The 27,771-nt window shown below is 43.4% G+C and overlaps 1 long non-coding RNA gene across 8 annotated transcripts in view; it reads left to right on the plus strand.

Annotated features, from left to right (window-relative positions):
• LOC310882736 overlaps window positions 1-25,550 on the plus strand; it is a 216,791-nt gene extending 191,241 nt beyond the window's left edge. For 4 of the 8 annotated variants that reach the window (XR_014573121.1, XR_014573122.1, XR_014573123.1 and 1 more), the window contains 3 exons: window positions 17,992-18,038; window positions 18,557-19,335; window positions 20,084-25,550. This is a non-coding gene — a long non-coding RNA (uncharacterized lncRNA). The remainder of the gene's footprint in view (window positions 1-17,991; window positions 18,039-18,556; window positions 19,336-20,083) is intronic. The other 4 variants (XR_014573125.1, XR_014573126.1, XR_014573128.1 and 1 more) reach the window with 4 other exon arrangements.
• The last annotated feature ends 2,221 nt before the right edge of the window (window positions 25,551-27,771 follow it).

Raw genomic sequence — 27,771 nt, forward strand, 5'->3', positions numbered from 1 at the left:
AACCTGGCTCAGGTGAACTGTGAATTGCCTTCAACAGTCTCTGCTAGTGGAGCTGCAATGCTTCCTTGTTCCAGCAGCCTCAGCCAGCTTAACGCATTAGCCCCTAATATCATTTCACAGGTACCAACCACCTTTTGTTTTAGATTGTCTAAACAATTGACATAACCAGTCTAACAGAGAAGTCTGCTAACTTGCATTTATACTCGGTTGCATTTAGCTTTAAAGGCTGTTGCTTCCACTTAAGAATTTAGGAAGGGCTTCTGTGCCCATAAGCCTGTGTATTTTTTTGCACTGCTGTTAGTGCTAGGGATTTTCATTGATTGGAGTCTGTTTAATATCACATGAAACCAATACTAGGCTTTCATATTGCTTTGTCCCCATACCTTAAGAAAAAAAATAAACTTCTCTTTAACATGTATTAACACTATTTTTCCAGTGAAAAAGTAGAAAATGGTTCTATTAAGAATATCGGTCATTATTTACTGAAACAACTGTTCAGTCTTTACTGAAAAGGGCTACCTGAAACAGGAAGACTGTTTCCATTATCAGTGTACCATTGATGTGCCGTGTATTTACCTCCATATTGAAGGTAGACATCTCTGGTAAACCATATAGTAAATGTAACTGCTAGCATCTGCATGTACAGTGTTTTCCAGAATCTAACCATAACCAAAAGTTTGGGCACATGTTCTTATACCATGACAAAATGTCTTCACTTTGAAATCTTGAAACGCAGTAGACAAGGCAACTGAGAAGCAATTTTTGCTGTGCTTCGTAGGTATTTGCAGTCTCCACTTGTTCTTTATGATATCACTAGAGATAGTAGTTCAGATTACTCTTAGAAGTATCCTTGATCAAATTATTTGGTATGGTCATGAAAGCTTTGATTGTTAGGGTGTTCCCAACTTTTTACTGGCTTTTCTTGTACTTAATAAGTTAATACTGCATGGGAAAAAGCCTAGAATTTGTATTAAAATGATAATATGCTCTAAAATGCTACGTTTTCCACTGGTTATCAGTAAAATATGTTTCAGTATCAGACAAAATTTCTAAGATTTAGCCTACACGAAAGTATACATTGTGTATCATCTACTTACTGAAGGTTTCCTAGATCTCTAAAAGAAGAAGGAAAAGCTGGGCCTGAGTGGCATCTCTGTTATACCTATTTGGATCAGCTGCCTTTAAAATTTTGATATGATAATAACCCTGACAGTCAGAGTGGTTATCCAGCTACCTCAATAAGAATGTGAGCCCTACATTCAGGCACAGATATCTCTGTCTCTGGAGTATTCTTTTATGCATTGTCAGCCAGCCAATTAAATTATCCATGTTTTTGTTTTGTGATAGAGCAAAGCAAGATGAGCAATGGTGAAGATCAGAATGTGGATGTTCCTGGTTCAAATTCACTCTTCATGAAGGATAATGGACTTTAGCTGAAGATTCAATAATTAAATTATAGAATCATAGAATTATATTCTGATAGATGCAAGAACATTTTTTTTCTTTCTTTCATTTGGTTGACCACATCCTAGCTGTGCATCACAGGACTTCACAGTGAAGCTGTTACCTCGCAGAAAGTACCCACAGGATGAGACTTGTAATAAAAGCCCAATTCCCTGTTTCACCAAGTGCTCACAAAGTAAGGAGTGTTGTGTGTGAGCAGGTGGTAGGAAATGCACAGGATGAACTGTCAGGGAGTTTGCTGTGAGCGAGCTGCCTTCATGCCCCTGAATTTTGCCTGGCCACGCAGCAGCTTTATAGAAGCTGCAGTATTATGATAACCTCTGGCAATTGGCAATGATCTTCAAGGGAGCAGGGGCAAGCTGAGCACAATCAGAGCAAGTATAACAGTTCATATTTTCTATTTCCAACCTGCTGTATACAGGGAAAACCTCTATATGGGTCTTTTAGGGAATTTTATAGATCTTATAGGGAATCTAGGCTGGTGCATCCAGTCCCTGCGCCCTCTAAAGAATAGGTGGGGAACATTGTCTTCTTGTAACTGTCTACCCAAAATCCTGCTATCAGGAGAGGACATTAGAACACACAAAAAGGATAAGTCTTAACAGACAGCAGGCTTTTCACATAGCTGTGAGCAACACAATCTACTCTGTGTACATTTCAAATAGCAAACGAAAACTATTAGATTAAATAACACTAAGCAAAGGCAAAGGTGGATAATTTTAAAGTCATGTGAATTGCTCTATAAATGTCTGTTACCCTCAGTGAGGATTTTATGTCAATACAAATTGCCATATAGTGTAGCAGTGTTTGTTTGTTTCATTCTGCAAAGGCCAATTCTTGAGGCAAGACAAATGACAGATGAGCACATCCTTATAGCCAAATATTTGCCAAAAGGAAAATCGATCTTTTTTCCTTTCCTTTTCTTCTTTTTTTTTTTCCCCTCCTCTGGCCTGCAGTAGTTCACTTCAAAGCCAAGCAGAAGCCTGAAGTAATATCCCTTATTTCCTGCACCCCACTTCAACCTGCGCAATGCCTGATGCGGGAAGTCAGGCTGCTTAACTGCTCTAGGAAGCCCTGGTGATTTATTTGGCCAATAACATGGTCAATAATAGTGATTCCTCAAACGTGGCTTTTGTACCATTATCAAAAAGTGAATCTTGGAAAGCATCCAGTCCCCAAGCCTCCCTCAGAGTTTCTTCCTCAGAAGGACCACTTCCTATCCCTTTGACATCTCCATCTGCTCTCCCGCCTAAAGCAGGATCTGATTCCAGATGCCTCCACGCCAAGAGGAAGGCTGGAGACTGCATTTAGCTGGCTGCATTGCAAAGGGGAAGATAATTCAGGAAGTCTTTTGTCGTTGTTGTTGATTTTCTTTCCTTCTAGCACTGCCCAGTTCCCTAGCCCCTTTCCAGAGAGCAAAGCGTGACTTGGTTCAGGCTGAGCTCTCTGCTCTGCTGAACCCTCTGCTCCTCTGCTCCACGTGTGGTGGAGGCCTGGCAGGTGGCTGGCTCTGCGGAAGACGTGGGTGTCTGACTGCATCACTGCAGAGGCAGGGAGGCTGAAGCCATCTCAAAGCAAACTGACTTCATTTGACAAGCTCAAGGGGAAAGGTGTGAGCCTTTTCATTGTTACTGTCCATACAGCACCTAACAACAACAACAACAAAAAGATCTGAGCTGATTAAACCAGCTGTTATGTTTGACAGAAACTAGGAGGAGGGAATAAGCAAACAAAAACATCTGTAGTTTTGTGTAGTTTCCATGACTCTTTGGAAGGTATGCTTAGTTTCCTTCCTTGTAAAAGGTATCCACTCCTGTCTCACAGGTTACCTTCAGTCATTTTATTTATGACACATAAGGAATCTGTCATTCTACGTTTCTTTTGGAAAGAAGGACAAGGGCAGGGATGTGTTTACCAAATGCAGATTAATTCAAGATATTAACAGTGCATCCAACCCATTTATAATGAAATGGCTAAATATTAATCCCGTCATTGTTAGTATAATTCTCTAAAAATGTATGAGAGAGAAGACAACTAAGAAGAGCAATGTTCTAGGGTTTGGAAGTCAATCCTATAAGCAGTAATAGCCTTTCAAACTATTGAAATTTAATTAGAAGGATGCCCATAATGTAAAGCCGCCTATAGAACCTGAGCTGAACATGGGTAGCAAATCCTCCTGAGGGCAAGCCATATCCATTGTCACCTCTTTGGAAAGGTCTGGACACTTCAAGTGCTCCTTTGCATAGCAGTTTACCCATATTTGAGTATTAATTAACCATCAGCAAGATGCCCCTTCCAGAAATACATATAAAGAAAAGAGAAGAAGCGGAGCATCAGGACCTAGGGAGGCTCTAAATAGTGTGAAGACTCAACAAGAATGGATTTTGAACATTGTGGTTTAACCCAGCCGGCAGCTAAGCACCACACAGCTGTTCGCTCATCCTCCCCCCTCCCTCTCTGGGATGGGGGAGAGAAACCAGAAAATGAAGCCTGTGGGTTGAGATAGAGACAGTTTATTAAGATGGAAAAAAATAATAATGATAATACTACTACTAATAATAATGTGTACGAAACAAGTGATGCACAATGCAATTGCTCACCACCCGCTGACCGATGCCCAGCCTATCCCTGAGCAGCCGGCCCCCAACCCTGGTCAGCCACCCCTATATATTGTTTAACATGACGTCAGATGGTATGGAATACCCCTTTGGCCAGTTTGGGTCAGCTGTCCTGGGTCTATCCCCTCCCAGCTCCTGCTGCACCCCTAGCCTGCTCGCTGGCAGGACAGAGCGAGAAGCTGAAAAGTCCTTGGCCTGGTGTAAACACTGCTCTGCAACAATTAAAACATCAGCATGTTATCAGCGCTCTTTTCATCCTAATCCAAAACATAGCACCCTACCAGCTGCTAGGAGGAAAACTGACTCTATCCTAGCTGAAACCAGGACATATATCCACCCCTTATTCCATACCATTTGTCATGCTCAGGTTATACCTTTTCCAATACATTCCAATTAATCACCATTTTCATCTATGTTATATGGAATGTCCACTGAGTCTGCATAGTCTGTGACTGACATCAGGCTTCATCTGTCATGGCAGTGTTTCAGGGCAGAAGAGATGGTGTGTGATGTTGGATCGTCACACGTTGAAGCCTGTTCTCGTTCCATCACATCTCTGTGCTTGTCCATTTCCATCAAAATTCATTCATTATTATCTGTGTGGCTGTTACTGTGATACCATTAATAGGACATTGACATATAGCAATCATGGTAGTGATGACATACAGTATTATATAATAATTAACATAATACAATTCAACTCATGGGCTATTCTCACCCAGTATTAAATCCCCTTGAGGTACACACCGGACCTCCCCATTCTTTTGCATTACCCACCAAGTGCATCCAGGTCCCTGAGCAAAAGCAATCCCACGAATGGGTTTGCCTTTTCCTGAGGCAGAAGTAGCCCAGACTGTCTTACCCAGCATGTTTCTACAGGAACATTATCCCCTTGTACAGTACGTAACAGGTTTGATTGGGCAGGTCCAGATCGGTTGGCAGATCCCCAAGTATTGACTAACCAAGTGGCCTTTGCCAAATGTGTATCCCAATTTTTGAATGTCCCAGCCCCCATTGCTTTCAGTGTAGTCTTTAACAGTCCATTGTATCACTCAACTTTCCCAGAGGCTGGTGCATGATAGGGGATGTGATACACCCACTCAATGCCATGTTCTTTGGCCCAAGTTTCTATAAGGTTGTTTCGGAAATTAGTCACATTGTCTGACTCAGTTCTTTCTGGGGTGCCTTGTTCCCATAAGACTTGCTTTTCAAGGCCCAGGATAGTGTTCCGGGCGGTGGCATGGGGCACAGGATATGTTTCCAGCCATCCGGTGGTTGCTTCCACCATTGTAAGTACGTGGTGCTTGCCGTTGCGGGTTTGAGGGAGTGTGATGTAATCAATCTGCCAGGCCTCTCCATATTTATATTTCAGCCATCGTCCTCCATACCAAAGAGGCTTTGCCAGTTTGGCTTGCTTGATTGCAGCACATGTTTCACAATCATGAATAACCTGTGCTATAGTGTCCATGGTCAGGTCCACCCCTCGATCGTGAGCCCATCTGTATGTTGCATCTCTGCCTTGATAGCCCAAGGTGTCATGGGCCCATCAAGCTATAAATAATTAACCCTTATGTTGCCAGTCCAGGTCCACCTGAGCCACTTCAATCTTAGCAGCCTGATCCACCTGCTGGTTGTTCTGATGTTCTTCAGTAGCCCGATTCTTGGGCACATGAGCATCTACATGGCATACCTTTACAACCAGGTTCTCTACCTGGGCAGCAATATCTTGCCACAATGTAGCAGCCCAGATGGGTTTGCCCCTGCGCTCCCAGTTGTTCTGCTTCCATTGCTGTAACCACCCCCACAGGGCATTTGCTACCATCCATGAATCAGTATAGAGATAGAGAACTGGCCACTTTTCTCGTTCAGCAACATCTAAAGCCAGCTGGATGGCTTTCACTTCTGCAAACTGACTCGATTCACCTTCTCCCTCAGTAGCTCCTGCAATTCATCGTGTAGGACTCCATACAGCAGCCTTCCATCTCCAATGCTTTCCCACAATATGACAGGACCCATCAGTGAACAGGGCATATTTCTTCTCATTTTCTGGTAGCTTGTTGTACAGTGGGGCTTCTTCAGCACGGATCACCTCCTCCTCTGGTGATATCCCAAAATATTTGCCTTCTGGCCAGTCCATAATAACTTCCAATATTCCTGGGCAACTGGGGTTTCCTATTCGAGCCCGCTGAGTAATCAGTGCAACCCACTTACTTCATGTAGCATCAGTTGCATGATGTGTAGAGGGGACCCTTCCTTTGAACATCCAGCCTAGTACCGGCAGTCGGGGTGCCAGGAGGAGCTGCGCTTCAGTACTGACCACTTCTGAAGCAGATCAAACTCCTTCATATGCTGCCAATATCTCCTTTTCCATTGGAGTGTAGCGGGCCTCAGATCCTCTGTATCCCCAACTCTAAAACCCTAGGGGTCGACCTCGAGTTTCCCCAGGTTCTTTCTGCCAGAGGCTCCAGGTGGGACCATTCTCCCCGGCTGCAGTGTAGAGCACATTATTTACATCTGGTCCTGTTTGGACTGGCCCAAGGGCTACTGCATGAACTATTTCCTGCTTAATTTGTTCAAAGGCTTGTCGTTGCTCAGGGCTCCATTTGAAATCATTCTTCTTACGGGTTACTTGGTAGAGCAGATTTACAATCAGACTGTAATTTGGAATATGCATTCTCCAAAACTCCATGACACCTAGGAAAGTTTTTGTTTCTTTTTTGCTAGTTGGTGGAGACATAGCTGTTATTTTGTTGATCACATCCATTGGGATTTGATGACGTCCATCTTGCCATTTTATTCCTAAAAACTGGATCTCTCGTGCAGGTCCTTTGACTTAATTTTGTTTTATGGCAAAACCGGCCTTCAGAAGGACTTGGACTATTTTCTTCCCTTTCTCGAAAATTCCTCTGACGTGTCACCCCACACAATGATGTCATCGATGTACTGCAGGTGTTCAGGAGCTTCCCCCTGCTCCAGCGCAGACTGGATCAGTCCATGGCAAATGGTAGGGCTGTGTTTCCACCCCTGGGGCAGCCGATTCCAAGTATATTGGACTCCCCTCCAAGTGAAAGCAAACTGTGGCCTGCATTGTGCTGCTAGAGGGATGGAGAAAAATGCATTAGCGATATCAATTGTGGCATACCACTTGGCTGCCTTTGATTCCAGTTCATACTGGAGTTCTAGCATGTCCGTCACTGCAGCACTCAGTGGTGGCGTGACTTCGTTCAGGCCACGATAGTCCACTGTTAGTCTCGACTCACCATTAGACTTTCGCACTGGCCATATGGGACTATTAAAAGGTGAATGAGTCTTGCTGATCACTCCTTGGTTCTCCAGTTGATGAATCAGCTTATGGATGGGAATCAGGGAGTCTTGGTTGGTGCGATATTGCCGCCAGTGCACAGCTGTGGTAGCGATTGGCACCTGCTGTTCTTCAACCCTCAGCAACCCCACAACAGAAGGGTCCTCCGAGAGACCAGGCAAGGTAGACAACTGTTTAATGTCCTCTGTCTCTAAGGCAGCTATGCCAAAAGCCCAGCGGAACCCTTTTGGGTCCTTGAAATATCCTCTTCTGAGATAGTCTATGCCAAGGATGCACGGAGCATCTGGGCCAGTCACAATACGGTGCTTTTGCCACTCATTCCCAGTTAGACTCACTTCAGCCTCCAATACAGTAAACTGCTGGGATCCCCCCTTCACCCCATAAATACAGATGAGTTCTGACCCTTTATAGCTTGATGGTATTACAGTACACTGTGCACCAGTGTCTACTAAAGCCTTATACTTCTGTGCGTCTGACGTGCCAGGCCATCAAATCCACACAGTCCAGTAAACTCGATTGTCCCTTTCCTCCCCCTGGCTGGAGGCAGGGCCCCCCTAATCCTGGTCAGAATCTACATTTCTGTGTCTGAAGGACTGCCTGCTGGAAGTTGGAGCAGCAAGCTTCTCAGAGAACCCCTTTTTCCCGATTGTTTTTGTTTGCAACTCACATACCCGTGCCTCTAGGGTTGAGGTAGATTTTCCATCCCATTTTCTCATGTCCTCTCCATGGTCACGTAGGTAAAACCACAGGGTGGCACGGGGTGTGTACCCACTGTATCGTCTTCCTTGCACGGATGGACGCTTACCCCTGATAGCTGAGACACTGGTTTGTACAGGTGGGGAGGAAAATAAACTCTCTTCAAGTTGGTGGACCTCTTCAGAAAGTTTCTCCACAGCCAAGACACAGGCCTGTAGGGAAGAGGAGAGATTATTTTTGTACTGCCGGAGTTGTTTAGTCAATTCATCCACTGTGGGTTCCTCATGTTCTTTCAAGGCCATTACTGCCAATGAGCTGGCATATGATGGTGGTGCACTCCTTACAAACTTCCGCCACATGGGTCATGTACACTTGACTTCATCTGGATCTGTGGATATTTGTTCGTTGTCTAGGTCCCTATAAATCACCTCCCATACGGCCAATTCCCTCAGGTACTGGATTCCCTTCTTCATGGTGGTCCACTTGCCTGGTAGACATACAAGTTCTTCCTTGAAGGGATACCTTTCCTTCACAGCTGACAGGAGACGCCTCCAGAGGCTGTAAGGTGGTGCTCCATCTCCAATTGCTTTGTCAATGCCTGCGTCTCTAGCAAGGGATCCCAGCCGCCTGGCTTCCCTGCCCTCTAATTCCAGACAATTGGCTTCAGTGTCCCAGCACCGGAGCAGCCAGGTGACAGGCTGCTCACCTATATAGCGACCAAAATCTTTTCGTACATCTTGTAGCTCACGCTGGTATAGGGTTCGGGTAATTACTTCTGTTTTTTCGACATCTTCATCTTCATCCTTCTGTTCCTCTGAAGGCCCGGACTCATATTCTCCATGCTTAGTCTTAGCAGGAGTTTCTCTGCGTTCTAAACAATCTGACTCTCTAAACCATTTTTTCACCTTGGCTACAGGGGCAACTTGCACTGCTACAGTTCGTTTCTCTGAGCCAGCCACAGAGCCTGCCACAGGGGTTGGAATGAATGCAGGGCCCGCCACAGGGGTTGGAATAAACACTGGGCCCGCCACAAGGTTTGGAACAACCGCAGGGCCCATCACAGGGGCTAGAATGACCGCTGGGCCTGTCACAGGAGCTAGAACGACCGCTGGGCCCGTCACAGGAACTCAAACGACTGCTGGACCCATCGCAGGGGTTGGAGTGGCCGCAGGGGCTGGAGTGGCCGCAGGAGCTGGAGAGGCCACTGGAGAGGATGCAGGCGCTGGAATGACCACTGGGCCCATCACAGGGGCTGGAGTGGCTGCAGAGGCTGGAGTGGCTGCAGGGTCCATCGTAGGGGTTGGAGTGGCTGCAGGGGTTGGAGTGGCCGTTGGGCCTGTCGCAGGACTTGGAGTGGCCGCAGGGTCTGTCACTAGGTTTATAGTGGCATCGATTGCAGCTCAATAGGCACAGGCCAGACCCCAGCACGTTGCAGTGATTTGTGTCTCTTTGGAATTGCCAGAATGATGACACCCCTTTTTCAAACATTCTACCAGTTTTTTAGGATTTTGCAGTTGTTCAGGGGTGAATTTCCAAAGTACTGGAGGTGCCCACTGCTCTGGATACCTGCCCATATCCTCCCACACTCCCTGCCACTCATAACCATCCCACCTCAGGACAGATCTCTGGATGGCATTCCTAAGTAGTTGTTTAACCTTAAACAAAATCTGAAGTGCATTCAGGAGACATAACAATAACAGCATGCTGGTCTGAACATCCCAAGGGTATTCAAAATCTTGAAAAGCTATCGTAACTAGCCTGCATTATAAGAAGGGGGGTGAAGGAGAAAGGGAGAGTGAACAAGTAGGAAAAAATATCTCCCCCTAGGAAACTTGTATTCATTTGTCATTTTCTCACTTTGCTCAGAGATGCAGTAATTCAGACATGCCTTAAAACCTCTTTATTCACCAAGATTGTATTGAAGTCGTAATTGGGCCAGCTTCCGTACTTGCAGAAGATACAACAGTATTTAGTCCATCTGTAGTATAAAAGCTTTACAGTTCTCTATTTCTGTACTTCTGAAAAGGTGTTCCTTAACAGCATTCTACTTTTATCAGGAAATCCATCCTCTTTTTTACACATACAAGAATGACTAGCCAGTAGAAAGCCATTGTATCATGTTATTTCTTGGGAATTTGTTGTCAAGCAACAAGAAGGTATGAAACTTCTGACTTCAGTGCAGTGGCTATCAGCTGATATCCTTCAATTAATCATCATGACAGAGAATGTTTTATGTCACTAAACTTAACCTTTGAACAGCAGGTATATATGAGAAGCACAAAACTGGCATTGGCTACCTGAAGAAATAAGGTAATAGGTGTACTTGATAATAGTTTCTGAGGTATGGTTTCCAAAGTACAGTCGACAACAGTGCTGAGTACAAATACCAGATTAGTCTCATGATCAGCAATTTCATCATACCATAAGCCAGTGTTACACTGCACAGTAAAATAATGATCTTAAACCAGGCCCCAGAAAGGATAAACAGCACAACAGGGAACACATACAATAAGTAATGTGCTATATAACTCAATTTGGAAAACAGGCACAGCAGACCCGAGATAAAAGCAATCAACATTGTGACTAGCAACTATTAAGCAGGTCTAATACTTATACTAATTTTGGTTTAACACACTCTGGTCAGATCTGTCGTTATCTCAACCCTTTGGGCCCCACGTTGGGCTCCAAAAGGACTGCTGTGGTTTAACCCAGCCGGCAGCTAAGCACCACACAGCTGTTCGCTCATCCTCCCCTCTCCGTCTCTGGGATGGGAGAGAGAAACAGGAAAATGAAGCCTGTGGGTTGAGATAGAGACAGTTTATTAAGATGGAAAAAAATAATAATGATAATACTACTACTAATAATAATGTGTACGAAACAAGTGATGCACAATGCAATTGCTCACCACCCGCTGACCGATGCCCAGCCTATCCCCGAGCAGCCGGCCCCCCACCCCGGCCAGCCACCCCTATATATTGTTTAGCATGACGTCAGATGGTATGGAATACCCCTTTGGCCAGTTTGGGTCAGCTGTCCTGGATCTGTCCCCTCCCAGCTCCTGCTGCACCCCTAGCCTGCCCGCTGGCAGGACAGTGTGAGAAGCTGAAAAGTCCTTGGCTTGGTGTAAGCACTGCTCTGCAACAATTAGAATATCAGTGTGTTATCAACATTATTCTCATCCTAATCCAAAACATAGCACCCTACCAGCTGCTAGGAGGAAAATTGACTCTATCCTAGCTAAAACCAGGACAAACGTGCAGGTATTATCTCTTGTTATCCCACCCCAATCAGCAATGTTTTGAAAGAAAAACTAAGAGAAGCTTCTGTCAACATATACTGAAAAATATTCACAAATATTTTCAGCTATGTAGCTCATTTGGGAGCTACATTTACTAGCTCACATAGTAAAGGAAATTCAGTTCAATAACAGATGCTTCTAATCTGAATAAGCAAATTGAGACCTTGATAGCATAAAAACAAGCTGTGTTTTATCACTTTGTTGCATAAAGATTATGTAATGCCTTTTTTTTAGAATTTCAACATGAGGGTAAGTGTCCTGAATTGAATTCTGGGTTTACCACTTGGAAATTCTTCTTATATTTCCCATGCTGTGACTTACAGAAAAGCTTCCCTCCCTCCCAGCTCTCTGTTGCACAGTTCCTTTCCTTGCCTCCATTCCTGCTCAAAAGGAAACATTTCAGAATTTGAGACAGACTTCCCTTCATGCATGTGGCAGGGTGTGAAGGGACTGCATAAACTATCACTACGGCAGGCAGGGTTTGCTGCCTCTCACTGCTAATGCGCATACAGTCTTTGGGAAAAAGGAGTAGCAAAGTATGACAGGAGAAGCGGCACCGTAGAACAGATTAGGACCGTGGTGTAAACCATGCCTGACTGAAAACACAGCAGTAGTGTTTATAGACTTACATACCTGCAGCTGTTAAAATCCTGCTGTGTGTTTTTTGTGTTTGTTGTTGTTGTTGTTTTTTACAAGCAATTTAATTGCTTTAACAGTGCTCTGTTCCATATTAAAAGAACCATTCTCAAGATCATTGGTAATTTCCCTTATCTGCTTTGGTTCAGTAATTATTTATTACTGCAGTAAGGGGGGAGGCTTGATTCTGTTCAGCTTGGTACACCCCACTGAAAGACCTTGCCCAGGAAGTCTACAAAAGCAATCTCTTTCTTTCTGTTGCACTAATGTCACTTCACCCCAGCTCTGGCAGCATAAGAAAAGTAGGATATTGCTTTATGACTTAGTATTATTATATTACCACCACTTTGCAAATTTCTGTTTGCAACTCTGTTCATGCTCTTTTTAATCCATCTGATCCGAGAAGTAAAATTAGCTTAAAGGAACTATACACTCATATTAGTTAGTGTATGTTTAAGGCTACAGATTATCATGGTACCCTGCTGATGTGCAGTAACGTAAATCCCAGTACTTCAGGCGCTCTGGATTACATGACCACAGTTCTTAGCACAGTTCTTGTGCTGGTTTAACTATTATAGCTAAGCAGGGATTTCTTTATGGTTATACAGATAGAAATCTTAGTATGGATCCATTCAGCTGTTGTCAATACTTTTTTCTTTGCCCTATGCGTAACAGTAACAATGAAACTGCCATCTTTATATCCACATAGCCATGCTATGGAAAGGGATCTGCTTTATATACTATACTTTGTACTGAAAGCAGCTCAATATGTGTATAAAAATGGGAAGACGCTGTTTAAATGGGTGCAGGAGTAAGGCTTTTTAAAGCACAAGTTTGACTATTAGAAGAACAGTAGCCTCATGGTGGGGAGACATGGGAGGTCTTTGCAAGGCAGAGGAGCATGGCTCTGCCCATTCCCCTAAGTGGGAGGTTGAGGCTGGGATGAGCAGGGATGATGCTGAGGGCAGCAAGGTGCTTGTGACCAGGCTGGCAAAGCAGATCTGGTCTCCCAAGCACAATTTCTCATTACAGAGCTTTGTGAAACCCATTTTAAACTGTTTTTATGGGCATGAGATCTCTGAAAATGCAGACTGGTTACTGTCCAATTCTGGTTTATGTTTCACCTCACACATATCAGATATCACACATCTGCTTCAGCTCACACATCTCTGTAACACTGACATAGCAATTTGTGTGGAGAGTTTCTTTCTACTAACAGTCTCCCTGAGAGCTGTGGTTTGTGTTTTTTTTGTTTCGTTTTTGTTTGTTTGTTTATTTTCCATATCTTTGTTGAGAAGCAAGATGCTTTGTGTGGCAATTACTTTTTATGAGATCAGTAATTGTTTTCAGACTGATGAATGCCACAGAACAACCTTTCACTTTAACAAATGGAACTGTATGAACTACATCCGCGTGTAACATGCACTTGGACAGGGGAGTACTCACCAATCTGTCCTGAATGGCAAAGCCAACTTCATTTCCAGTCTGTCACCAGCTTTGAGAGTTGCCATCCTTGCAGTAAATCCTTTGTAGCTGATGGTGTCCACAAACACACTTCGGAGTGGTTTTAGAAAGGGCTCCAAATACTTTTCTCAGTAGGTAGCACCATAATATTTTTTTTTTTTGCAATAGTCTCAGAAATTTCTGTTCACCTTCTTGAAAGTCTTCAGACTCTTTGTAAGTTATATTATGCATAATTTAATTTTTCTATTACTGACTTTAGAAAAATAAAATAAAATTTTAAAGGCTGCATTAATGTGTGATGTATGAGATGAAAGCTGCAAGAGGAAATTCATTAACATTCACAATTCATTTTCTGCTTCTTCCTGGTGCCTCCATTTTGTATACCTGGTCATAAGTAATACTGACCAAACTTTCTTTGACCAGATTTTGTCATTCTCAGCAGCAAATGTTGCCATTGCCAGGTGCTGTACACATGAGCAGAGATTAGGGAAGCTCTGTTTGTACTTCTACATCCTAAGCTTTGTGCTTGGACATAGGTGGGCTTGTACTTATCCCAACCCTGCTTTGCAGGACATCTTGCTTTTTCCAGGACATCTTTTGCAGGGGTGCTCAGCCTCACCAAGCTGCTGGACCACTTGATGCTTTTCACTTTGTCTTTGCTGTTAAATGAATTGGGATGAGATTCACAGCTGCCATGGTAGCAGCACAGTACAGGCACAGCTCTTTGAAACAGTTTATATGCCACAGTTTGAGAGCCCTTGACACAGAGCAAGATGAAGTCAGAGGTGAAAGCTTCTTCAGTGACTACTGATTCCTGGGTTTATTTTGCCAGAGTTGGGCCTGGTAACTACTGAGAGCAATAGAAGAGGTCCTCTTCCACGGGCAAGACAGCGGGGCTTTCACTCTGTTAAATTGAGGAGTCTGTTAAATTGATAGACTTGCAGACCAAACCTTCTTATTCATGGAAAGTAACACCATACACTAGTACAAACAGTAGGAGCTTTTCCCTCTCTTACCAATATACTGTGATTCTCACCCAAAGGGCATCATTTGTAGGCAAAATATTTTCTGTGCATCCTGAATGCAGTCCTGAATATTTCTGCTGTGTTTCAGAGGCCCAGAAACAGAAAGCTTTCTATTTCCTTTAGCAGGATACTTGGTTTAATTTTAATGGCATGTGTTTGAGTTTCTTTCTTAAAATTCACTGTGATATTGTATAATCCTCATTCTTTTACTCCCTTCTACCAAATACACAGAAAAGATTTTCCAGCTCCTTATCCTATCAATGCCTGGGAAGGGGTCTTCAATCTTCTATCTTAGTAAGAGCTGATACTTAATTGCATGCCTCCTAATCTGATTAGCAGAAGTGAAGAAGACTCTTTTATTAAAATCAGCTATCTGGGACTGCAAGCCATGTTGCAATGAAAAGCTGTATAAGCTTTTTTTTTCTTTCTTTCTTTCTTTTTTTTTTTTAAGGGTTCTTCTGTTCTAGCTATCGTTCTGTTATCTGGAAATAAACTCAGTAAGGTATACACATCTTGCTCTTTCTCCAAATGTGTTTCTAGAAAAGTTATTTCTCACAAGCACCAACCTTTCCATTAAAGAAAGAGATCGATGCCCTGCAGTTGACTGTTTTCATATGATATTTGTAACAAATGTGATCAAGTTTTATCTGGTATAGCTCAGAAATGGCAGCACAGGCTTCAGTTCTTTGATACCAAAGACAAACCACCCTATTCAACTGAACCACAGAATGTCTGAGGCTGGAAGGGACCTCTGGAGACCATCTGCTCCAAACCCCCTTCTCAACCAGGGCCACCCAGAGTAGGTTGCCCAAGACCACATCCTGGCAGCTTTTGAAGATCTCCAAGGAGGAAACTTCACAACCTCTCTTGGCAGCTTGTGCAACTTGTGCCAGCATTCTGTCAACTGCACATTAAAAAATAAATAAATAAAGATGTTCAGTCTAAAGAGCATTTCTTGTATTTCAATTTATGTCCATTATCTCTTGTCTTCAGTCCCACCCAGTCAATATTTATATAACTTTTTAAGTTCATCACCGCAAGCCTTTTCTTCTCTGGGCTAAATGATCCCAGCTCTCTCAGCCTGTCCTTGTATGACAGATGCTACAGTCCCTTCATCATCTTCATAGCCTTTCGCTGGACTCATTCGAGTATGTCCCTCTTGTACTGGGAACCAATAGATTGACCCAGCACTCCGGATGCGTCTCACCACTGCTGACCAGAGAAGAAGGGTCACCTCCTTCAGTCTTCTGACAGTGCTCTTCTGATGCGGATCAGGAGGCCATTGGCCTTTGTGCTGCAAGGACACATTGCTGGTTCATTTTCAACTTGGTGTCCATCAGGACCACTATGTCCTTTTCCACAGAGCTGCTTTCCAGCCAGTCATCCTGCAGCATATACTGGTGCATGGAGTTATAACTCCACAGGTGCAGTACTTTGCATTTCCTTTTCCTGAACTTTATAAGATTTCTGTTGGCCCTTTTATCCAGCCTGTTGAGGTTCTTCTGAATAACAGCACTACATTGTAGTCCATCAGTCTATTCAGTCTCTAAGTCTATCAGTCTCTAATATTTTGATATTTAGCTGATGAATGAAAATATATTAACAAAAGTCAAGGAACAGCAAGGCAGACTGCAAGGAGCTGAAGGCAACTGCAAGACAGGCTGGGGCGGTGTCCTCACCAACAAGGGGTCAGACCCATTATTAGCAGTGGAAGGGGAGCAGACAGGGTCTGGTGATGTTGATCAGGGTCAGCCAAGATTCCTATGATTTCCAGATATGTCTGCAGTGATGGGGCAGCTCTGAGGCACCAGCCTGGGAAGTCAAGTCTTGAAGACAGTCAGGATCAGCAAGGTGCATGGCCAGGCAGAGCATGCCTGCAGAACAGCTAAAGCAAGGACCAAGGCTGAGGCTTGATTGAAACACGGAACTCAAGACAGAAGGGGAGGTCACTGGCAAGATTTCTTACAGCTCTTTCTCCTGAGCTAGCTGGCTTCCCTGCAGCCTGGCATGTGTCTGCATCACATCAGCCAAACCCCCAGTGTGGGAGAAAAGGTTGCAGAGCTTGCCAGTATCCAAGAATTTTCCAGAACTGTGTCCACCCTCAGCAAGTATGCCGATGATACAAAGCCGGGAGGAGTGGCCAACAGGCCAGAAGGCTGTGCTACCATTCAGCGAGACCTGGACAGGCTGGAGAGCTGAGCAGGAAGAAACCAAATTAAGTTTAGCAAAAGCAAGTGTAGAGTTTTGCACCTGGGAAGGAACAACCGCATGTATCAGTACAGGCTGGGGAATGACCTGCTGGAGAGGAGCTCTGCGGAGAAGGACCTGGGGGTCCTGGTGGACGACAGGTTGACCATGAGCCAACAGTGTGCCCTGGTGGCCAAGAAGGCCAATGGGATCCTGGTGTGCATTAAAAGGAGCGTGGCCAGCAGGTCAAGGGAGGTGATCCTCCCCCTCTACTCTGCCCTGGTCAGGCCTCACCTGGAGTACTGTGTCCAGTTCTGGGCTCCCCGGTACAAAAAAGACAGGGATCTTCTCGAAAGAGTCCCGCAGAAGGCAACAAAGATGATACGGGGCCTGGAGCATCTCCCCTATGAGGAACGGCTGAGAGACCTGGGTCTGTTCAGCCTGGAGAAAAGAAGACTGAGAGGGGATCTTATTAATGTTTATAAATATCTCAAGTGTGGGAGACAGAGGGATTTGGCCAACCTCTTTTCAGTGGTTTGTGGGGACAGGACAAGGGGCAATGGCCACAAAGTGGAACACAGGAAGTTCTGCACCAACATGTGAAAGAACTTCTTCACGGTAAGGGTGACAGAGCACTGGAACACGCTGCCCAGGGAGGTTGTGGAGTCTCCTTCTCTGGAGATATTCAAGGCCCATCTGGACGCCTTCCTGGGCAACCTGCTCTAGGGAACCTGCTTTGGCAGAGGGGTTGGACCTGATGATCTCTTCAGGTCCCTTCCAACCCCTACAGTTCTGTGATTCTGTGATTCTCTCCCCCAATCTCAGTGTCCCATTTTGGCCTCTGACATGCCATCCCAGAAAAGAACCCAAGCCAGAAATACCTCCCTCCACCCCAGTTAAGTGGTTACTTGCACAGGAATGTAAGAAGACCTGCCCTGGGTCAAACTAAAGGTCTATCTCTGCCAGTATCCCATCTCCAGCAAGAGACAGAAATACCTGTCTGAGGGGGAGTAGAAGTATTAGAACAGACAAAGCACGACATTTTCCAGTAATATTCTTCCAGTTTCTAACAGTCTGTGTCTCAGGGGCATCCACTGTATTTAACAACCTTCAATTGTATTTCTCTTATATTAACCTGTCAAATGTCCTTTTAAGTTGTGTAAACTGTTGTCACCCACAATTTCCTGGGGCAAGAAATTCCACTGCTTAACTGAATGCTGTTTTAAGACTTTGTCCTTTTGATTTTGTGGTGTTCTCTGTACTGCATCCTCTTCCACTCAGCACCAGGAATTCTTGATGGTCCTTTCCTCCTTCAAAACCTCTGAAAGGTGAGTAGGTTAACTATTTGTTGTAAACTGACAAGTGACTGAAATACATGAGAAACAGTGTCTCATTTTCGTGTATTGCCAGGTTCATATCTTGTGAACACTAATATTAAGGAAGAGGGAGGATGCTAGTGATGCATCAGGTTCAAGATCTTTGAAGCCAGCTGAAGAGAAACATTCAAAGATATGTCAAATCTAAATGGGAGAACTTCACAGGAGGTTATTCTGCAATAGGAGTTCCTGATGGGACAGAGAATATCAGTCTCTGAAACTACACCCCCTGACCCTTTAAAAGATTTTCACCCAGATGGATGAAAATAAATTTAATTTTGATAGGTTACAGGCTTCTAAAACAACATTGAAAGCTAAACGTCAGGAACTGATTGGTACATTTTTCAAATTCTCCTTGAAAAAAAAAAAAAAAAGATTGCAGCTAGCCTATGAGCCTGTGATTAAAACAAAAACAAAAAAAAAAATAAACTGTGTTAAGGAAGTGTATAATATGATAATTATTTTTCAAGATTTAGGCAAAAGACAAGGAAGAAGAGAGATGAGACTTTTCATCTATACGGTAAGCAGGGGAGTCCATGTTTTTTTCAGCCCAGCTTTACTTCAAGATTCCTTTTCAGAAAACAGAAATAAGATTAAATATTTGTACTAATTCTTTTTTCCACACTAAATTCTTTCTAGTTGTTAGAGTTGTCTATCCTACTTGCGTACAAAAATTTAACCAGTGGCTGTGAATAATAAATCTAGTAACTTTTTCAGCTCCAAGCATGCCAAGCACGTGCTTTATAATCTCCTACAATAGGGTATAGCATGTTTACTAAATGTCTGAATATGAAATGGTCCAGGATTAAATAATTAAAAGGAGTATCTAATTCCACGGGGTTCTTAGGGGAATGAAATATCTGCAGGAAGAATGCATTTAAATGGTGTTATCAGCTACTTGAGGTGTCTTTTGCTCCTCTAGCTGTAGAAGGGAGTTAATGACGTTGGCAGACACACCTAGTTGGACAGATCAATACAGATAATTTGTTTGCAGATAGTACAATGTTATCTCAGCACTGAAGTACACCAAAGAGATTGTTTCCCTGCAGGAAAGCGCTAACTTCACTTTTGAGAAGCAGTGCCCACAGAAACCTCCTCTTTGCCATCGTGTCTGGCTTCTCAGAGGTCACAGAAGCTTGTGACTCCATGTGTTGGAAGTACAGACGAAAGCTGCTCTTGCAAAATGGTACAATGTGATGTGTGAATAACCTGAGTGATGCACTGATGGGGCAGCTGAAAGAAAATAAAGGTAATACAGGTTGCTGAGCTATGGAGTACAGTGACTTCTATCCATCTAGAGTTTTTCTTCTGTCTTTCTTTTGACTTTTTTTTTTCCCCTTAAATGTTCCCCCTTTGCTCCTAACCAGTCCCCTCTCTTCCACAGGCCCAGTCCCTTCCCCTGTTTTCCCACCCTTGCTCATCCGATATCTGAGATTTTCTGTCCCTATCATTTAGTCAGAGCCCCTCAAAAATGCTCAGACCCTGACTATAGCAACCTGGTGTATGAGATGTACCATCGGAACCTTAATACAAAAGTTTATGATTAGTGGCAATCAACTTATTTTTCTCCAGTCATTTCTATCTGCCTTTAATACAGGAAAAGGAAATAATCTTTGCATGTAAAGTCTCTTTGTGAGGATGTAGAGCTCACACAGTGTCAAAGGTGCCAGTTCAATCCCAAGTCACTGTGACAAGTACTGCTGTGCTATGTTAGGCAAATATATTCAGATGAAGCAATAATAGGCAGGAATATTTGACATCAGTTAAAAAACACCGTATTTTCTAAGTTTCCATTTTCTATGTCCCCATAAAGTGCTTACTGTCCTGTCATATGGGGGGAACCAAATGATCTGAGAAGGTACTAAATGTTGGAAAAACTCCTGACCAGAATGTCACATCTTCTCACCATGTCCCACCCCCTTCTCCATCTCAAATACACAGTTTAGTAAGCTTGTTTGAAATGCTAACTGTTGTTTTTATCATAATTTGATATTTAGCTGATGAATGAAAATATATTAACAAAAGTCAAGGAACAGCAAGGCAGACTGCAAGGAGCTGAAGGCAACTGCAAGACAGGCTGGGGCGGTGTCCTCACCAACAAGGGGTCAGACCCATTATTAGCAGTGGAAGGGGAGCAGACAGGGTCTGGTGATGTTGATCAGGGTCAGCCAAGATTCCTATGATTTCCAGATATGTCTGCAGTGATGGGGCAGCTCTGAGGCACCAGCCTGGGAAGTCAAGTCTTGAAGACAGTCAGGATCAGCAAGGTGCATGGCCAGGCAGAGCATGCCTGCAGAACAGCTAAAGCAAGGACCAAGGCTGAGGCTTGATTGAAACACGGAACTCAAGACAGAAGGGGAGGTCACTGGCAAGATTTCTCACAGCTCTTTCTCCTGAGCTAGCTGGCTTCCCTGCAGCCTGGCATGTGTCTGCATCACATCAGCCAAACCCCCAGCGTGGGAGAAGAGGTTGCAGAGCTTGGCAGTATCCTTCCCCAGGACCCTGACACCAAGGTGAAAATGAATCTAATGAATCACTGCTGGTCTGTTTGTATGAGCCCAGCCTCAGGGATTATGATGCCTTTCCAGCTCTTTTTTTTTTTTTCTTTTTTTTTTTTTTTTTGGGGGGGGGGTGTTATATTAAATTACACACATGGATGCGATGGTTGCTTTGGTATTTTGATTCCCTTTAGGGGTACATCTAGCCCCCAAAGTCATAAGCCAGACAAAAGTACAGTGGTGCTAGAATTACATTTCAAAGATGTAGAGGTAAGTAATATCTGGAAGTTCATATATCCTAAAGACAGATATTATTCATACTTTTGCTGTTATCTGTGTCCTGTGCTTGGGCAGATTTCTTTCTGCTTTGCAAGAAAGCTTGTTAATTTTCTAGTTGACTTGTGTATTGCTACAACTGTTTTCTCTGACTGAGCATTTACAATGCTATGGTCATATAATATATGGTCATAATACGTATGGTAATGGATCCAAGGAATACGCATGGGAAATAGATACAAAATCCAAACATTTTATGGAGGAAAATAAACTTGCTAGTGAAAAATAAAGAAACAACGCCCCCCCTCAACCTCTAACACATACACATACATATGTCCTGTTGAAATTATTACTATTATGGAGAATTCTTCAGATACCTTGAGAAAAAAATGCAAATTATTTCAATTTAACTGATGTTGTAGACTGTTTCCAGATCTGTAGCAATCTCTGGCTAATAGCAATATGAATGCCAAAAAGTACACTCACATCAGACTAAATTTCTCTTTCATGGACATGCATTATTTCTGGGAATTAGTTGAAGACACAGGCATTTCTCAGGTGATTAAAGCTGAAAGGTTTTATTACTTTAAATAGTCCTTTTGCATAGAATAGCAGACCTCTATAACAAGAAACAGTAAATTATTAACATAATCTAAGGATATCTGATAATATGTAAGAATCATTTCAGTTCTCAGAACATGAGGTCTCATTGGGTGTAAGCACACCAGCACAGTGGGGCTACTTACTCAAAAATTGCCAGGGGCTATGGCAGTCCAGCAGAGCTTTCATCATGCTATGGGCAGGGACACCTGCCACCAGACCAGGTTGCTCACAGCCCCATCCAACTTGGCCTTGAACACCTCCAGGGATGGGGCATCCACAGCTTCTCTGGGCAGCCTGTTTCGCTGCCTCACCACCCTCATAGTCAAGAATTTCTTCCAAATATGTAGTCTAAATTTAAACTTTTTAAATTTAAAACCATTACCCCTTGTCCTATCACTACAGCCCTTGACAAAGAGTCCCTCCCCAGCTTTCCTGTAGGCCCCCTTTAGGTGCTGGAAGGCTGCTGTAAGGTCTCCCTGGAGCCTTCTCTGGAATGAACAACCCCAACTCCCTCAGCCTGTCTCCATAGGAAAAGTGCTTTGATGATCTTCAATGTCATCCTTCCAATCTAAACCATTCTTTGATTCTACGATCATCTCATGAAACAGCAGCACATGAAGAAGTTGGAAGTGGGGAAAGTCTGGAGGACATTGTCACAGAAACCCACACACCCTTATACTTCGCTCCTTTTAAGGTACTTTGACAGTTTAAGGAGTCATTTTTTGGAGAGTGACATTGAGGAAAGTCCTAATATTGTGCTCCCTAACTAAAGCAGGGATGCCATGCTATGTTTAACTTCAAATTGATGTCTCTTTTCAACAGTGCTGTCAGGAGACTGGTTAAAAACTAATACAGACAGAATGAAGTCCTAGCAATGAGCCTGAAAATGCTTTTGGGCTCTTTTTTTTTTGCATCCCTATCAAGTTGGACTTGTTAAAACCTGACAGCCATTGACAACTTATTCATACCATAGCATGATATCCACTGATTTCGATGTAATATTTTAGGCTTAAGTGGAGAAAATGTTTATCTACCATCTACAAACTTTTCAATTTGAACATCTGTTATTTACAGCATTCAGATCTTGTATTCTCACCAGCTTCTCACACCACGAGCTAAAGAGTTGTTGATGTTTTCATTATCTTCAAAGGCATTAAGTCATCATCATGTTATTCCTTTCAATTTGCTTCTGAAGCAAAACTGGGTGAGTTCATCTATACAGCAGACATTACAGACTCATCCAACAGGGCATAAATTTATAGTATATAGTGATAATACCCCATGGTACACAGATCTGACTCTCCAACCCAGAAATTCAGTCCTATTATCAGTTAATTCCAAAAATGAATCAATATTTCAGCCTGAAATTAATTGGGAAAAATATGAATTGTTGGAAATCTCCCAGCAGCCATGTAATGGAGAACCTCTCTCCAAGGATTCTCCACAGGGAAATGAATGCAATTAAGGACAAAGGTAATAATCTGCCAAGAAATTTTAACTAGCTAGAGAAGACTTATTTAAACCCTGAGTTCCCCCAGTGAGGTGAACAGAGTGCCATCTCTGCCTGAACTACCAGAGAAAGATTTTAAGTACAAAAATGAATATTCTACATAAATACCTCTATATCTTCTGCTGCCTCTCTGTATATGCACTCCTAACTTATTAAATAGAAATTGATAGCATTTGTAGAGTTCTCCTGTGTGATTCTGGTTAGCACCCTGCCCATCATTTGAAGAAATCAAATATAGTATTATAGGCAAAGTGTCAGAGATATGTTTTCCCTTTCCCAATGTGGAACAAAGTTCTGACATACTGCCTTCACTACTGTGCAGATAATTAAAATTAAGAAGATAGATCGGATACTTCTGGACAGTCACAGGTCCCAGAGTGCCCTACAACCTCTCTCCCATACACTTCGCTAATGAAGAACTCTGCAAGCCTGAAGCTCTTTAAGAAAGCAGGTCACCCCTTAAAAGGGTCCCAGTGGCAGAGTGTATGTTGTAATGGTTAGAGGGTTTTTTATGGCTTGCAGACAGCTTCATACAAAAAATATAAATATCAGCTTTATCAGGCACTATGGAGTTTGAGCTGGGCAAAGGCCTTTTTCTTTTAATGCCTGGGAATACTGTAATAAAAAAAATAGGGCACTGGTAAGTGTTGCCTGGGACTGTCCGTCAGCCAGGCAGCTGAAGGAATAGAGAGAGACCCAAGAATTAAAGCCGTATTCAGTAGCCAAACTTCTGCTGAGAATCCCACTCACTATGCTTATTTGCCAAAATGTATTAAATCAGGCCACAATGACTTTGTTTTTTCATGGCTGCAGAGATCATGCCTGCATCAAGTGCATGAGTTTACAGAAAACTAGGAAAGAAGCCTGAGCCCAGAATAGAAAAAGGGTACTTGGCTGTTCTGAAGGAACAGCCACAGAAGGAAGAGCTTCCCACCCTACAGAGCAACAAGACAAGTCCAAAAACACTTGGAGCATGCAACTAGATACAATTGTTTAAGAACCACTGAGACTGCTGAAGGAATTTCAGCCCTCCATTTCCTTTCCTGCCCTCAATTCACTCCTTTCCCTATTATGCATGTCGTCTCTTAATTTATAAGTAACACAGTCTAATGTGTTATGTCTATGCTGTATTGTCTGATCTTGCATTGTCTGCAGCTTTTACAAGTTTTAAAATTGCCTAATTGCATAGTTTTATCTGAGATACTGGGAAGCACACAACATTTGGGAACATGTTAAAAATATGGTACTTTTTATTTCCTTTTCTGACTTTGTAGAAAAGTTAAGTAAAAAGCTTTCCACAAACAGGCCAGAATAGAAGTTCTCCAAAGACAATGTGATAAACCTTGTTTGTCACTTTAAAAAGTTAGTGTCTGCTTTTACACTGCAGTCACCAAGAGGTACTTTGCTTCTGCTGTGTGACGGTGAACAGGGAGCAGCAGCATAAACAAGCAGCATGGCAGAGGCTGGTGCTGGAGCAGAGAGGTAAGCACAGCCCTGATTCTGCAGGAGAAGCTCTGCTGAACCCAAGGAGAGAGTTATATCTGACAGTAACAAGAGAAAGAATAGTTTAAAAGACAAAAGAAAAAGGCGAGGAGAAGACGTATGTGCCTGGAAGCACTGGGATTATTGCCAGACAGAGACTTGAGTTAAAGACAATAGTGCTGGAGCTTGCAAACAAGGTCACAGGAAACAGAAGTTTTTGGGAAGCCACAACACTCTGGAAGCTGTGTGAGTGAATGAAGTGAAGACTGAGAGACTGCAATGGCCAGCATGGTGCAGAGTATAACATACAAAGTCCTTGTGTAAAAATAGATGGGTTTGGGGAACAGAAATAGAGTTGATGGTTTGGATGAAAGATGAAGTTAGGCCAAAGTGCACAGTTAAAGATTTCATAGATTTTGCCAACCCAAAGGATTATAAAGTTGTCTACTATCTGAGATTGAAAAAAGTATATCTTTCTACATATCTGAAGTCACATATGCAGCAAGAAAAAGCTTACTGACAAATTAACATGGAAATGTACTCTGGAGCTGCCGTTCCTAAGTATTCTGCCCAGTAAAGCTTCTCAACCATCTGAATTCCTTGTGGGTCACTACCTGAATAGAAAACATACTTTATCTGCAAATGAAATGATTTCCTAGACCACTTAATGTTGTCTCATTGACTAGTAGTTTGAGCATTAAGCCATTTTAGAGGCTCCAGAGGTCATAAAACTGAAGAACGAGGTAGCAGAAGGAGCTGGGCAGTGGCCTGGGACAAGGAGAGGTGACTGCATCCTGTCAGGGAAAGGAGGAAGGTCTGGGACTAGAAACATGGGTGTTGTGGTTTAACCCGGCTGGCAGCTAAACACCACACAGCCGTTCGCTCACCCTCCCCCCTCCCTCTCTGGGATGGGGGAGAGAAACGGGAAAGTGAAGCCGGTGAGTTGAGATAAAGACAGTTTATTAAGACAGGAATATAATAATAACAATAATAATAATAGTGATAATGATAATAGTATTAACAATAATAATGTGTAAGAAACAAGTGATGCACAATGCAATTGCTCACCACCCGCTGACCGATGCCCAGCCTATTCCCGAGCAGCCAGCCCCCCACCCCGGCCAGCCACCCCTATATATTGTTTAGCATGACGTCAGATGGTATGGAATACCCCTTTGGCCAGTTTGGGTCAGCTGTCCTGGGTCTGTCCCCTCCCAGCTCCTGCTGCACCCCCAGCCTGCTCGCTGGCAGGACAGAGCGAGAAGCTGAAAAGTCCTTGGCCTGGTGTAAACACTGCTCTGCAACAATTAAAACATCAGCATGTTATCAGCGCTCTTCTCATCCTAATCCAAAACATAGCACCCTACCAGCTACTATGAGGGAAAATTAACTCTGTCCTAACTGGAACCAGGACAATGGGGAATAGGACATGAAGGCAGGATAGTGGGATATTTTGATCTGAGAGATTGTGCTGGTAGGCCTAAAATGCAGACATAGGACAAGAAACCATGGATGGAGAAAACTGGGTCTGCATCAGAGACAGGTAGGTAAGTTAATATCTCAAAACAACAGTAACAGGCAAAATAAGGGCAGTGACAGATCAAAATAAGGACAGTTTTGTCTCCAGAGACTATAGAAGTCTGAAGCTCTTTAATTTACTAATGCCAACAAATTTTTGTGATATCTACTGACAGAGTCCCCTGGAACCCGTTTGCACAAAGGTTAACCATGTACTGCTACTACTATCAGTGGCTATCTTGGCTCATGTAGTGCTGGAGAAGTCTGACTGAAAACTTCCATCTTTGGTAAAGAAACACGCTGAGTCAGTAGCTGTGTATCTTCGGTTATTCTGTTGGTCACATTCCTTCAGTATTTTCATTCGGATACTTTTTACTGAAGTTATCTTCACCAAAGCAGGTTTTAAACAAAGTACTCACAGCAAATCCAGGACAGTCTTACAACTTTCGCCCTTAAAATCTCTAGACATTGGTATGCTCACGTTCATGTTATACTGAGAATATTATGCTCACATTATCTGGGAATGACAGCCCTGAGAGGGCACCAGCTGGCAGACAGATTTGCACTTGGTGTATTTCTAGCATAAGTTAAGGATCTAGCTCGTGCTCTGCATCTGTCACAGTTTTTCTCCGTTCGAGGTCTGTGTTATTACTGAAGTTCCCTTTAGAGTACTCACAGAAAACTACAGGTGGGGACAAAAAAGAAGAGACTGCCAAAGACATATTATACATCCTATACTACAGAAAAGGTCATTCGGATCTGGCACTGTGAAATAAGAAACCTGGTACTGCCCTGGAGTAGAGTAATGAAAAAAACAGTGAGTATGTAGAACATTAATTGCTATTGGATGTATAAATCATTCCAGATCAAACGGCTGTGAAAGGCCACATCGCTACAAATTTTTCTTTAGCTTGGGGTCCCCATGCTCCTACTGAGTTTCTGACTGCCTGGTGTGCAGGAGATGTGACACCAATCAACATAAAGTACCAGCAGTGTTACTGTATATGTAATTGTCTACAGCTACCAGCCAGGAAAAGTCTGCAGGGAGTGGTAATAGCTTTTCACTGAATCACAGAAGCACAGAATCATTTAGGTTGGAAGAGACCTCCAAGATCACCTAGTCCAACCTCTGACCTAACACTAACAAGTCCTCCACTAAACCACTAAACCATATCACTAAGTTCTACATCTAAATGTCTTTTAAAGACGTCCAGGGATGGTGACTCAACCACTTCCCTGGGCATCCCATTCCAATGCCTGACAATCCTTGAAGTATAGAAGTTTTTCTTAATATCCAACCTAAACCTCCCCTGGTGCAACTTTAGCCCATTCTCCCTCTTCGTATCACCGGGCACGTGGGAGAACAGACCAATCCCCAACTCGCTACAGCCTCCTTTAAGGTACCTGTAGTAGGGAGCGATGAGGTTGCCCCTGAGCCTCCTCTTCTCCAGGCTAAACAACCCCAGCTCCCTCAGCCGCTCCTCGTAAGACTTGTTCTCCAGACCCCTCACCAGCTTTGTTGCCCTTCTCTGGACACACTCGAGCACCTCGATGTCCTTCCTGTAGAGAGGGGCCCAAAACTGAACACAGTACTCGAGGTGCGGCCTCACTGCTGGCCACACTGTTTCTTATACAAGCCAGGATGAAGTTGGCCTTCTTGGCCACCTGAGCACACTGCTGGCTCATATTCAGCTGACTATCAACCAATACTCCCAGGTCCTTCTCTGCCAGGCAGCTTTCCAGCCACTCATCTCCCAGCCTGTAGCGCTGCTTGGGGTTGTTGTGCCCCAGGTGCAGG

Source organism: Anser anser (genome assembly GCF_964211835.1).
Source record: "Anser anser genome assembly, chromosome: 1".
Lineage (NCBI taxonomy): Eukaryota > Metazoa > Chordata > Aves > Anseriformes > Anatidae > Anser > Anser anser.